This window comes from Neoarius graeffei, chromosome 3 (assembly GCF_027579695.1).
Source record: "Neoarius graeffei isolate fNeoGra1 chromosome 3, fNeoGra1.pri, whole genome shotgun sequence".
Taxonomy (NCBI): Eukaryota; Metazoa; Chordata; class Actinopteri; order Siluriformes; family Ariidae; genus Neoarius; species Neoarius graeffei.
The window spans coordinates 117,219,064-117,233,840 of NC_083571.1; the positions used below are offsets into that span (position 1 = coordinate 117,219,064).

The 14,777-nt window shown below is 45.5% G+C and overlaps 1 protein-coding gene across 1 annotated transcript in view; it reads left to right on the plus strand.

Annotated features, from left to right (window-relative positions):
- The first annotated feature begins 4,217 nt into the window (after nt 1–4,217).
- clu (clusterin) overlaps nt 4,218–14,777 on the plus strand; it is a 30,584-nt gene continuing 20,024 nt past the window's right edge. The window contains exon 1 of the mRNA XM_060917981.1: nt 4,218–4,304. The gene's annotated coding sequence lies outside the window, so the exon portion shown is untranslated. The remainder of the gene's footprint in view (nt 4,305–14,777) is intronic.

The window sequence follows — 14,777 nt, forward strand, 5'->3', positions numbered from 1 at the left end:
CCAGGACAGGTCTTCAGAGATGTGCACACCCAGAAACTTGGTGCTGCTCACCCTCTCCACTGCAGCACCGTCGATAGATAGTGGAGCATGCTGGGTGTGCGCTCTTCTGAAGTCCACAACAATCTCCTTCATCTTCTCCACGTTCAGGCGGAGACTGTTGTCCTTGCACCACATGGCCAAGCGGCTCACCTCACTCCTGTAGATTGTCTCATCGCTATTGTTGATGAGACCTACCACAGTCGTCTCATCCGCAAACTTAACGAAGAGATTGGAGCTGGATGTTGGTGTGCAGTTGTGGGTCAGCAGAGTGAAGAGGAGAGGGCTCAGTACACATCCTTGGGGGGCCCCCGTGTTCAATGTGATGGTGCTGGAGGAGTTGCTGCCGACCCGTACAGCCTGTGGTCTCCCTGTCAGGAAGTCCAGCAGCCAGTTGCACAGGGAGGTGTTGAGTCCCAGCTGGTCCAGTTTATGAATGAGCTGCTGAGGAATGATTGTGTTGAATGCTGAGCTAAAGTCTATGAACAGCATTCTGACATACGAGTCTTTTGTCTCCAGGTGGGTGAGGGCTGAGTGGAGGGCAGTGGAGATGGCGTCATTGGTCGAACGGTTGGACTGATATGCAAACTGGAAAGGGTCCAGGGTGGGGGGGGAGGGCAGACTTGATATGCCGCATGACTAGCCACTCAAAGCACTTCATGAGGATGGGAGTGAGTGCGACAGGGCGGTAGTCATTGAAGCAGGAGGGAGACGGCTTCTTTGGGACCAGGATGATGGTGGTGGCTTTGAGGCACATGGGGACAACAGCCTGGCTCAACGAGATGTTGAAGATGTCTGTAGAGACATCTGTGAGCTCCTCGGCACAGTCTCTCAGGACACGACCAGGAATGTTATCAGGACCCGGGGCTTTCCATGCATTTGTTGTCCTGAGAGCTCTCCTCACGCTGTCTGGGGACAGCGTCAACACCTGGTCGCCGGGAGGTGGTGGGGTCTCCTGTGTCATGGTGCTGTTGTCTGCCTCAAAGTGAGCGAAGACGTCGTTCAACTGATTCAGCAGAGATGTGGAGTTGTCACAGGTCTGCGGCGAAGGCTTGTAGTCTGTGATGGTCTGAATCCCCCCACAGGTTCCTGGTGTCTCTGCTGTCATTGAAATAGTCAGCAATGTACCTGGAATACTGTCTCTTGGCCACCCTGATGCCTCGTGACAGGTTGGCCCTAGCTGTCCTCAGGCCCACCTCATCCCCATATCTGAAGGCGGCGTTCTGAGCCCACAGGAGCCTGTGGACTTCCCCTGTCAGCCATGGTTTCTGATTGGCCCGAATGGAGATGGTTCTGGTGACCGTAACGTCGTCCATGCACTTCCTCGTGTAGGCAGTGACGGTCTCCGTGTACTCTTGGAGATCTGTGGAGTTGTTGTAGGTGGCAGCCTGTCTGAACATGCTCCAGTCAGTGGTGGAAAAACAGTCCTGGAGTGCCTCTGAGGACCCCTCTGGCCACACACGTATCTGCTTCGTAGCTGGTTTGGTGATTTTAACCAGCGGCCTGTATGCTTGCATTAGCATAATAGTGGAGTGATCTGAGGCCCCAAGGTGGGGGAGGGGTAGGACTTTGTAGGCGTCTTTATGCATGGTGTAAACATTGTCCAGAGTATTGTTTCCACGTGTGGGAAAGTTGATATGTCCATAGAGTTTTGGAAACACGCTCTTGGGGTTTGCATGGTTGAAATCCCCAGCCAGGATGAGGAAAGCATCTGGGTGGGCTGTCTGCTGCTCACTGATGTGCTGATAGAGTTCATTCAGTGCTTCACTCCTGTTGTTATTGGAGCCGGGAGGGATGTATATTGCTACCGGCAATATGGCTGTAAATTCCCTCGGCAGATAGAATGGCCGGCACTGAATAATTATAAACTCCACCAGTGGTGAGCAGTGTTTGCAGACCATGACAGCATCGCGGCACCAGGCATCACTGATGTAAACACAGAGTCCTCCGCCGCAAGTCTTCCCCCCCTCGACTAGCCCTCTGTCTGACCGGTAGCATGTTAGCCGGGCTAGCTGAATGGCACAGTCCAGGATGCTGTCGTTAAGCCATGTTTCCACAAACAAGAGGACACAGCACCCACTCACAGACTTAGAAGATGAGCGGAGCAGGCGGACATAATCCAGCTTGTTGTCCAGTGAGCGCATGTTGGCCAGACTGATGGTAGGGATAGCCAGCCGGTGAGGGCTAGCCGCTAGCCTAGCCCGGATACCTCCGCGTTTGCCCATCTTCTGCTCCCGCATGTTCCGCCTGTGGCACTTCCACTGTGGGCTGGATGCAGGAGTGGGGATCGGTGGTTGAGCAGGCCTCCGGAGCAAACCGTAGTCACATAGCACTTCCACATCCGCTGGATTTATATCCGTGAATATAGTTCTGCGGATGTCGAGCAGAAACTCACAGGAGTATGTGTGCCTTAAGACTGATGGACGTGACAAAGACAAACAGATACACACTGTTTTAAAACACGAAAACACCGTTCTTTTGGGACAGAGAGGAGCCGCTGCGTGTGTACGCGCCGCCATCTTGGAAAGAATCTGCTATGATAATCTGTTCAATATATTTCACTCATTTTATATTGGTTTGTTCAACAATATTGACAACCAAGAGAGATCTTTCAGGAGAGATCTCACCACCCATCTTGCTGTTAAAGAACATGTAGGCCAATGGTCACCTACTTTACACTACACAGTCACAAGTTTATGGACACCTCATTAATCAAGTCATGAGCTTGTTGAACATCTCATTCCAGAGTTAATCCTGCTTTGCTGTTATCATAACCTTGACTCTTCTAGGAAGGCTTTCCATTAGATTTGAGTAGATTTGTGTTTATTCAGCCACCAGAGCATAAGTGAAGTCAGGCACTGATGTTGGGTGAGGAGGCGTGTTGTGCAGTCTGCGTTCCAGTTCATCTCAAAGGTCTTCAGGGATCTGTGCAGGACACTCAAGTTCTTCCACTCCATGACTTCATGGAGCTTGCTTTGTGCACAGGAGCATCGGCATGCTGGAACAGGTTTGGGGCTCTTCGTTCTGGTGAAGGAAAATTGTAATGCTACAGGATACAAAGACATTATATACAATTGTGCTTCAAATTTTGTGGCAACAGTTTGGGGAATGCATCACAAATGGGTGTGATGGTCAGATGTTCACATACATCTGGCCATAGAGTGTGTATATAGCTAGGGAATAAAGTGGCCTCAAAGTTACAAATGCGTTGAATTGTGGGTAATTGCTGAAGTCAGTGCGACATCAATGAAAATAACAAATATAGTCTATCTAAATGATTTATTATTTTTAATATAAATGTGCAGAAATGCAACATGAACAATTATTATCCATATAGGACACTTTTTAGATGGAATAAAAACATGTTCTATTCCCTTCTAGAAGGTTTCATAGCTTGCAATATTGTTAGCATATCGCTTATCCTATGTGTATTACCTCACTCTACCCAATGGAGAATGAGCGTTGAATATGGTTTACGATATTGCATGGTTGTCAAGGCAACATGACTTCACACGTCGGAGACGTAAAACTTCCGCGCTAGCGAGTGAGTGACTGTGACAATTTGTAAATAAACATGGCCGCCAGGTTTGCTTCGTTAAATATGGAAGATTTTGAGAGAATTTTCAAAGAGAAAGACATGTTGAACACCCGAAAGGAATGTGTATGTATAATAATAATAATAATAATAATAATAATAATATTGGCTGGGCTTTTTTCATGGTCTATCAGATATATTCCATTCAGCCACTCATTTATTATCGACTTGTTCAGTATCATGCTAGCTGAATGGAATATATCTGATATACCACTCAACGCCAGCCAATATTATTTAAATATTAAATGATAAAAGCGTTTTTTTTTAAATGATGGATTGTCTGTAGATTTATGGCCAAAATGTACATTTAAATCCTTTAAAATAAACTATGCAAGAGTGAAAAATACATTTTTTGACCCACTGCAGGATACAAGAAAGAATTCAAGCCTATGATAATGGAGTTTGAAGTAAAATCTCTCCAATCTGGCAACTCTTCTCCCTCAGGCAGCAGAGAGAGAGAGAGAGGGAGAGAGAGAGAGAGAGAGAGAGAGAAGGCGCGTGACGGTTCTGGAAAAGTCCACCAGTGCAGAAACAAGGGTGGGTAAACCGGGGGGGGAGGGGAGGGGGTGGGGAGGGAGGGGGTGTTCGTTCTCGCGCGCTGAATCACCTCGCAGTATAAATAACGGAGCGCGCGCGCCGAGAGAAGCGGAGGACGCACGGATCCAGCTGTTCGGTAAGTGCGCGTTTAATCTTCCCACATCTGGAATCTTCACCACACGGACAGAACAGTGCTGCTGTTATAATAATACTCGAACTGTATAATAATAATAATAATAATAATAATACGCATTAAGTTGCGCCTCAATGATTTGGATCGTCTGAGTTTGGTGAGATCACTGATGTTGATGTTGATGATGATGAAGCACTTTTGCTCAAATATTTTATTCTTCTGTGAAATGAAATCGTGGAAATGATGAGTAAGTTGCAGCTGTGCCTGAACACAGTGGGTGGGATTGAAGGTCTATGCCCTCTGTTTCTGCACACACAAAGGCACCAGTGTCCAGTAATTACTTTCACAACACAGTTCCTCAGCAGCATTAACACATTGTGTATGATTTAATTTTGGATGAATATGAGCATTTTTAAAAGCCTCCTATCTGTTTCATAAGCCGGGAAAAAAAAAAAAACTTCTTGCTGATGAAATGTGATAAATACTAAACATTACTGCCCTGTCCAACTCTATAACAGTGTTAACAATAACACAAAGAATTTTTACATTATACTGAGGCTAAATGACAATCACACTTTTGTTTTGGTTCCTGATATTATTATATGCAGTGCTGGATAAGGAGTTACAGAATATAATAAATAAAAATAATCATTAACCAAATAATGTTAATAATCATTGTAGTAGTAGTAGTCATATTTAGTGTAATAGTAGCATTTAAAATAGAACTAAACATGAATATTTTCATCCCAATCCAAGAAAATGTGAATATTTCAATATGCAATTACAGTGTTGTTTTGCTTTGTTTGTACTTGCAGGAAATCCTATTATAATACAAAAAAAAAAAAAAGAATAAAATTCACTGCAAGGCATCACTGATCCCATGTAGTGTAGTAATACCAGGAATTTAATGAAAGCAGATGTTTTTAAAATCACAGGTTTATCAACTAACCTTCATCTTTAACTCTGGTATTGCTGTATAATTGTGTAACCACACACACACACACACGGTTAAATATCGTGTCTGCTCGGTCACCCTCCCTAAGGTGAAAGTGTATTGATTTTTTTCAGTGCAGTGGGGAATTTGACTCTCAGCTCCAAAGCACGGAGTTCATGTCATCCTGTTCTCTCTCACAGCAGAGAGCAGAGTAAAGCAGGTTCATGTCACACTGCTCTCTTTCACTGCAGCACAACTCCAGGTTCATCAGAATGCCTCTGATCCCTCCGAGCTCAGGCCAGGCCATCTGCTCCAATAAAAAAAACACTAAAGACAACCTACCAGGGACATTTTCTCCTGTGTGTTTTTTGAGGTCATCAAAACAAAGACGAAAGCACTGTCTGGAATTTGCTGGATAACAACCGCAGCAGAATGAGGAGAGAAACAGCTTGGCCTGGCCCTGCATGAGCAAATGATTCCATTTTTCCAGATGTATAAACGAGTCACATGTAATATAGCAAATTTGGCAAAGCAATACTTCCCCAATATATTTTCAGAATACCATGATATTTATTTTGTTTGATAAGAAGTACCACAATAATAATAATAATAATTTAGCACTTGTATATGCCAGTGTCACAAACACCAGGAATGGAACAACCTCCCTGGTCTACAATCTTCCTCATTCTTCCCATGTCACCCCTCTGCTTACTGACCTGAACTGGCTGCTTATCACCGCTCACATCAAATTTAAGACATTGGTGCTAGCTTACCAGGCTCTCAAGGGGTTAGGGCCAGCAAACCTCCAGAGTCTGTTCTCCCCCTACACGCCAGCCAGATCCCGATGCTCCGCTACTACTGGTCGCCTGGCCCCTCCTCCTCTCCACTCCTGCCCCGCCCGCTCAAGACTGCTGTCTCTCCTGGCTCCCCGTTGGTGGAATGACCTTCCTATTGAGGTCAGAACTGTCGACTCCATGACCACCTTCAAGCACAGACTGAAACCCCACCTCCTCAGGCTGCACCTCTTCCCTGCCTACCGTGTAACTGCGTATCGGTCTTGACCAACCCGGACTGTGTACTGTCTAGCCTGGGGTTAGCTGTTTTGAGTTCTATTTAGTTGTATTTTATATGGTTGGTTGGTTTCCTTGGCTGTTTGAGTATTAGTATTTCAACAGAATATTACACTAGGTATTGTTGTCACTTGTTCAGTTGGCACTAGAACTTTCTTCTCTAGAAGTTCAGCACTTCATGTACCTGAATTTTGCACTCGTACGTCGCTCTGGATAAGTGTCTGCTGAATGCTATGGAATGGAATGAGAGGATGCAAGTGCAGATGAATAGTGTTTTATTAAAAGCTCAAAAAGGCAAACAAATCCAAAACAGTGAGCAGAAGCGTAGTCAACACACAGGTATAAACAGAATAATCCAAGAGGCAAGATCAATAAACAGGCACAGGGCATACACAGAAATAGTTAACATAAACAACAGCTTGATAATGAACAGCATGAACCAGAACAATATTTCAGAAAGTGTGTGTGGCAGTGATTGAGGTGTCCATAATTAGTGCTCAGGTGACGGTGCAAAGCATGATGGGAGCTGTAGTGCGAGGTGTGTAGTGTTATGCAATAACTGAACGTGCAGGTGATGGAGAATGGGCAGTGGATGGGAAAGCCAGTATTTACATTAATATAAACTCTTTGCTACAAAACATGAGTTAAAGTCAAACAGAAAGACTCCAATATGATTGGTGAAGTTTAGTTTATTGTGGTTCATCACAAAAAATAAATTACAATAATTAAAATAAATCCAAAACAATAAACATGGTGGCAAGGGACAATAATAGGGCTCGTGCCCCAATCGAAAATTGTCCCTTATCCTAAAAAGGGAAAAAATATATAAAAAGCACATAAATATAAAAATATAGAAGTACAGGAAAATAATGATATTAGTAATTAAATAATGCTGCAATCACTGTTGCATGGAAGAATATAATAGGCCTATGTAAATCTATTTTATAAAATACTTTGAAGTGCTTTAAAAAAAAAAAGTACAACAATGATGCCAGGATTAAGGAGGCTGAAAAAGACGGTTTGCCTTTCAGAAACTGCAAATGCACCATGAATATGATATTTTTTTCACCAAGCAACCAAAACTATAGACTGATATTTTATACAGAGTACCATGCAAAAGTGCAAAGAAATGCTGTACAGATGACTTCAAAAATAATGAAATTAAATCTTTTTACTTAAAAGAACAACACTTCAGCGTGCAGTAAACAGTAATAAGCTAAACAAAAGGTCAGTATTTGGTGTTGTGACCCTTTTGTTTTTGTCCTTCTTAAATAGCATTCCCAGGTATGATCTGTGCAGTTTTATCAGGAAAACAAAAGCTAGAAGTTTTATTGAGCATCTTACAGAATCAGCCAAGGTTCTTCTGGAAACTCTGACACATTTGCTTCTCTCTCTTTTTTTTTTTTTTCAGCAAAACCCAGCAGCCTTCATTATGTTTTTTTTTTCTTTTTTTCCTCTGAAAAGTGCTCTCTTACATAATGTGTTGCTTTCTTCATTGACAAACATTTTTCTGTGAAAGTGACGTTTGATCACCTGAAATGTCATAATGAGTCAATAATACAGAATTAATTATTATAAAAAAGTATCTAAGACTTATGCACAGTACTGTAGGTATTTTTTTAAGCATTGACCAATAATTTTATTTATACAGAACTACTGCACTATTTCTCGCTCCACTCGTATGTCTCTATTTTGCATACTTGGTGGCTGCACATGTGAGATATCCAAATTCAGTACAGATTATTCGGAAATAGATATAATGATAGAATGGTGGCTCATGGACTGCTTAGGACCACAGGGTGATGTGAAGATTTCTCCTCCTTATTTCTCCTTCTAACCCAGCGATTTGACAATAATTACTTTTTTGTATTAAATAAACAACACATCACACCTTTTATCAGTTTATAGTTGTGTGTACTGTTATGGGGCATTCAGTCAGTTTCTGTTATCCCTTACATTACAGCCCACTCTCAGAAAATAAAATGCATTACTGTACCTTTAAGGGTACAACGGCTTGTCACTGGATCAGTACCCTCTAAGGTACTTATTTGTACCCTTTGTATACTGCTTGGGAACATGCATGTACTACCTTTTTGGCCCTTGAGGACCAATAATGAGCCCGAGGCAGGGACGGATCCACCCCAAGAATCTGACAGATGCACATTTGCAGAAATATTTTCACTAATTTTACTAGATTGCTATGGATTTTTTGTTTTTAAGATATGCTAATATACATAAAGTCAACACACCATGTATGACGATGCCTCATTTATTTATTTCATTCTGTTTGAGCAGTGTTTTTGTATTGCACACGTAAATCACAATTAATAGCAAGTTCATATGAACTGCAAACATTTTCTGTTAGAAAAAAAATTAAACAATTAAAAAAAAAACAACTACTGACGAACTGGACTAGAGCTGGTGACTAACACAAGTGTTTTTACCACAGAAATAAGAAAATCTACAAAAGACTAGGCACAACTTCATTATTCTAAAGTATCCACCAGGAACATAGGCACACACATTCTACTCTACGACAAAATCTAACAACCAAAATTGGGCGGAAGGTAGAGTCAGTATCATTCAAATATTTTAGCATAATGACAAAATGGTCACAAAGCACAACTTTTTATTCATCACACATTCGTGAAATTTCCTCTCTGCACTTAACCCATCTGAAGCAGTGAACACACATGCGCACGCACACATACCCAGAGCAGTCACATGGTGCAGTTGGAGTCTTGTTCTCGGACTCGACTTGGACTCGATTCAAAATTTTCTTCAATGACTTGGACTTGACTCTGACTTGATATGGGCGCTGTGTGAGACGGCTGCCTCTCCAGTAGCTCTGTAGTTTTTAGCTCTTTAAACCTTTTTTTTTTTTTTACTTTTTTGCTCTTCTTACGAAGACATAGCGTGTTTTACTTGTATCCCATGGATATTTTTAACTTTAACACGCAACCAGGAGACAGTTTTCTCACTTATTCAAGAGAGGAGCTGTTGGCCCTGAAAACAATGGGACGAGCCGGGATACGACACCCCATCCCGGCCGAGCAGAGGAGGAAACCCAGGGGCTGCAAAGGTGGAGCTAAGCTAAAGGCTAGGCTAGCGGACAACTGGCAGCACTACAAACCATCCATTCCCTCTGTTATCATGGGGAATGTGAACTCACTGCCAAATAAAGTCGACAAGCTCTCCGCTCTGAACAACCAGCAGATTTACCGGGAGAGCAGCTTATTTATTTTTACAGAGACATGGCTAACACACCTTGTACCAGATGCTAACGTGGACCTGCGGGGATTCACTGCTGTGAGAGCCGACAGAGACACTAATGGCCCTTTTCCACTACCCTTTTTCAGCTCACTTCAGCTCGCTTCAGCTCACTTCAGCCCGACACGGCTCGCGTTTCGACTATCTAAGAACAGCACGACTCAGCTCGCTTCAGCCTTGCTCAGCCCCCAAAACTCACACGGTTTTGGAGTGGGGCTGAAGCGAGCCAAACCGAGCCGAGTGAGGCTAGGGGCGTGAGCAGACACTCCCCTGTGCACTGATTGGTGAGGAGGAGTGTCCTCACATGCCCACACACGCCCCGCGAGCACGCTGGGATCTGTAAACACCGTAAACCCAGAAGAAGGAGAATTACGAATTACGAGAATTATGAAGCCTTATGCACCTCGCCTCATCTATACACTCTTGCCAGTATCTGTTGGCGTTGTCGGTGACAACAAGCCACAGCACCAAGACCAGCAACACTAACGACTCCATGTCCTCCATGTTTATTGTTTACTATCCGGGTCGTGAGACTACCGCTTAAAAGATCACTGACGTCACTGTTTGCGCTGCCTAACGACATCACCTGACGTCCACCCACTTTCGCTAACTCCACCCAATGTGTCCACCCACTTCCAGCCATGTTAGCCTGCGGCCATATTATCTGCCGAGGGAGTTCAGTCATATGATCACCATCTGTGTTTACATCCCTCCAAGGGCAGACGCAGCCGCTGCATGTGAGAGGATTCACTCTGTCACAGCAAGGCTGCAGACACAGCACCCTGAGGCATTTATCATTTCTGAGGACTTTAATCACGCTACTTTGGACTCTACTTTGGCTGCTTTTTACCAGGCTGTGGATTGTCCAACTAGGAACAACAGGACAATTGACTTGCTGTATGCTAATGTGAGGGATGCATACAGAGTAACACCCCTCCCTCCACTAGGGAAGTCTGACCACAACCTGGTTCGTCTACAGCCGAAGTACACCCCCCGGTTCAAAGGCAGCCTGCAACAACTAGCTCCATCAGGAGGTGGTCCCCTGAAATGGAAGATGCCCTCAGAGACTGCTATGACATCACAGACTGGGATGTGCTGCTTAGCCCACACTGTGAGGACATAGAGGGGCTGACACACTGTCTGACGGATTACCTCAACTTCTGTGCAGACATTGTCTCCCCTACCAAGACTGTATGGTGTTACCCTAATAACAAGCCATGGGTAACACAGGAAGTCAAAGCTGTCCTCAACAGGAAGAAGGCCGCCTTCAGGAGCAGGGATAGGGAGGTGATGAAAGCAGCACAGCAGGAGGTGAAACGCTGCATGAGGGAAGCTAAGGACAGCTACAGGAGAAAGGTGGAGCAGAAGCTGAAGGAGAACAGCATGATGGAGGCCTGAGAAGGTGTGAAAACCATCACAGGCCACAATACAAAGACCAGAGTCATTGAGGGGACAGTGGAGAGGGCGAATGAGTTGAATGACTTCTTCAATCAGTTCAACCAGCCCACATCCCCCCACCCTCCCCCTCACTGCAGCTATCTCTCCTTCTTCCCTCAACACACCTCCCCCCAGTCATCACAGCAGCCCCCTCCTCCCCCTCCTCAACACAGACTCCTCCATTACTGCAGACCAGGTCAGACATCAACTGAGGAAGCTTCACCCCAGGAAAGCAGCAGGCCCGGACAAGGTGTGTCCCTGACTACTGAAGACCTGCGCTGCTGAACTGAGTGAACCACTCCAACGCATCTTCAACCTCAGCCTGCAGCTGGGGAGAGTGCCCACCCTCTGGAAGACATCACGTATCGTTCCAGTTCCCAAAAAGAATCGGCCCAGCAAGCTGAACGACTTCCGACCGGTGGCACTCACTTCACATCTGATGAAGACGTTGGAGCGGCTCTTCCACAGCCTCCTCAGACCCCAGGTACAATATGCCCAGGACTGTCTGCAGTTTGCTTACCGGGCAGGTGTTGGTGTGGAAGATGCCATTCTCTACCTCCTACATCGAGCCCACTCACATCTGGATAAGGGAAATGGCACAGTGAGGATCCTCTTCTTGGACTTCTCGAGTGCCTTCAGCACCATCCAGCCCCTATTGCTTCAGGACAAACTGAACAGGATGCGAGTGGACCCCTGCCTGGTCACCTGGATCTCCAGCTACCTCACTGACAGGCCGCAGTACATCAGGCTGAAGGACATCACGTCTGACACTGTGATTAGCAGCACCGGAGCACCCCAGGGCGCTCTTCACCCTGTACTCTTCACTCCTCTTCTCTTCACCCTGTACACTGCAGACTTCTGCTACAACTCAGAGCTGTGTCATGTTCAGAAGTTTGCCGATGACGCAGCCATCATTGGCCGTGTCATCGACATGACAGAGAGGAGGAGTATAGGAGCCTGGTGAGGGACTTTGCTGTGTGGTGCAACAAGAACCATCTGCAGCTCAACACCTCAGACCAAGGAGCTGGTGATTGACTTTGGGAGGTCCAGACCAAGGTCACAACCAGTTCTGATCGAGGGAATTGAGGTGGAGGCTGTGGATTCCTACAAGTACCTTGGGCTGTGGCTGGACAGCAAGCTGGACTGGACTTGCAACACCAATCACTTATACAGGAAGGGAGAGCAGGCTATACTTCCTTAGGAGGCTGTGGTCCTTTAACATCTGCAGAAAACGCCTGTGGATGTTCTATCAGTCTGTGGTCGCCAGTGTCCTGTTTTACACCGTGGTGTGCTGGGGGGGGCAGCACATTCAAGGAGGACACATCCAGGCTGGACAAACTGATCAGGTGGGCCGGCTCTATGGTCGGCATGAAGCTGGACTCTCTGGTGATGGTGGCAGAGAAGAGGTCTATGGACAAACTATTGAACATCATGGACGATGCCAGTCACCCTCTGCACACCGTCATCAGCAACCAGAGGAGCCTGTTCAGTGACAGAATGCTCCTTCCCAAGTGCAGGACAAACAGACTTAAAAACTCCTTTGTCCCTCATGCCATCAGACTGTACAACTCCTCTCTGGGGGGGGTAACAGAAGGACAGAGGACAGGAAGGAGCAGTAGCCTAGCCTAACAATAAGCAATACCGGACAATGTGCAATATAATGTGCAATATACAGTGGGGAAAACAAGTATTTGATCCCTTGCTGATTTTGTTGGTTTGGCCACTAATAAAGACTCGATCAGTCTGTAATATTAATGGTAGGTGTAGTCTAACATGCTGAGACAGAATATCACAAAGAAAATCAAGAAATCGACTTTAAAGAATTTGTATTAATTTATTTGCATTTTATTGAGGAAAATAAGTATTTGAACCCTCTTGCCAAAAGGACTTATGGCCCTTTTCCACTACCCTTTTTCAGCTCACTTCAGCTCGCTTCAGCTCACTTCAGCCCGACACGGCTCGCGTTTCGACTATCTAAGAACAGCACGACTCAGCTCGCTTCAGCCCTGCTCAGCCCCCAAAACTCGCACGGTTTTGGAGTAGGGCTGAAGCGAGCCAAACCGAGCTGAGTGGGGCTAGGGGCGTGAGGAAACACTCCCCTGTGCACTGATTGGTGAGGAGGAGTGTCCTCACACGCCCCGCGAGCACGCTGGGATCTGTAAACACCATAAACCCGGAAGAAGGAGAATTACGAGAATTATGAAGCCTTATGCGCCTCGCCTCATCTATACGCTCTTGCCAGTATCTGTTGGCGTTGTCGGCGACAACAAGCCACAGCACCAAGACCAGCAACACTAACGACTCCATGTCCTCCATGTTTATTGTTTACTATCCGGGTCGTGAGACTACCGCTTAAAAGGTCACTGATGTCACTGTTTGCGCCGCCTAACGACATCACCTGACGTCCACCCACTTTCGCTAACTCCACCCAATGTGTCCACCCACTTCCAGCCAGCACGGTTCAGCGCGGTTGTAGTCGAAATGCAACTCCAACAGCCCCACTCAGCTCGACTCAGCACGGCACGGCTCAGCCCAACTCAGCCGCGTTGGTAGTGGAAAAGCGGCATTAGTACTTTGTGGCAAACCCCTTATTAGCAAGCACAGAGGTCAGATGTTTTTTGTAGTTGATGACCAGGTTTCTGCACATATTAGGAGGAATTTTGGTCCACTCTTCTTTGCAAATGACCTCTAAATCAAGATTCCGTGGCTGTCGCTTGGCAACTCTGAGCTTCAGCTCTCTCCATAGATTTTCTATAGGATTCAGGTCCGGAGACTGGCTGGGCCACTCCATGACCTTGATATGTTTCTTCTTCAGCCATTCCTTGGTTGCCTTGGTGTATGCTTTGGGTCATTATCCTGCTGGAAGACCCATCCACGACCCATTTTAAGCTTCCTGGCAGAGTGAAGGAGTTTTTCACTTAGGATTTTACAGTACATGGCTCCGTCCATCCTCCCATTGATACAGTGAAGTAGCCCTGTGCAGAAAAACACCCCCAAAGCATAATGTTACCACCTCCATGCTTGACAGTGGGGATGGTGTTCTTGGGGTCATAAGCAGCATGTCTCTCCCTCCAGACACGACGGGTTGAATTGATGCCAAAGAGCTCAATCTGACCATAACACCTTCTCCCAGTCACTCTCCAAGTCATTCAGATGTTAATTGGCAAAGTTCAGGCGGGCCTGCACATGTGCTTTCTTAAGCAGGGGTGCTTTGCGAGCACTGCAAGATGTTAGACCATTGCGGTGTAAAGTGTTACCAACTGTTTGCTTGGTGACGGTGATCCCAGCTGCTTTAAGATCATCCACTAACTCTGCCCGTGTTGTATTAGGTCTATTTCTCACCGTTCTCATGATCCTGGAAACCCCACGAGGTGAGATCTTGTTTGGAGCCCCAGACCTAGGTCGATTGATGATCATGTTGTGAGTCTTGTACTTGCGCACAATTGCACCAACAGTTGTCACCTTAACGCCCAGCTTCTTGCTAATGGTTTTGTAGCCCATACCGGTCTTGTGCAGGTCTACAATCTTCTCCCTTAAATCCACAGAAAGCTCTTTAGTCTTTCCCATGTTGGAGAGTTTGGAGTCTGACAAACTGATTGATTCTGTGGCCAGGTGGCTTTTATACAAGTCATTAGTGATATCAGGTGTCTTCAATTTAAGTGACAAGGTAATTTGGAGAGTCTAACTTGTCTGTATTAACAAGAACTCTTGATGGTTACTAGGGGATCAAATACTTCTTTTTCTCAATAAAATACAAATAAATTA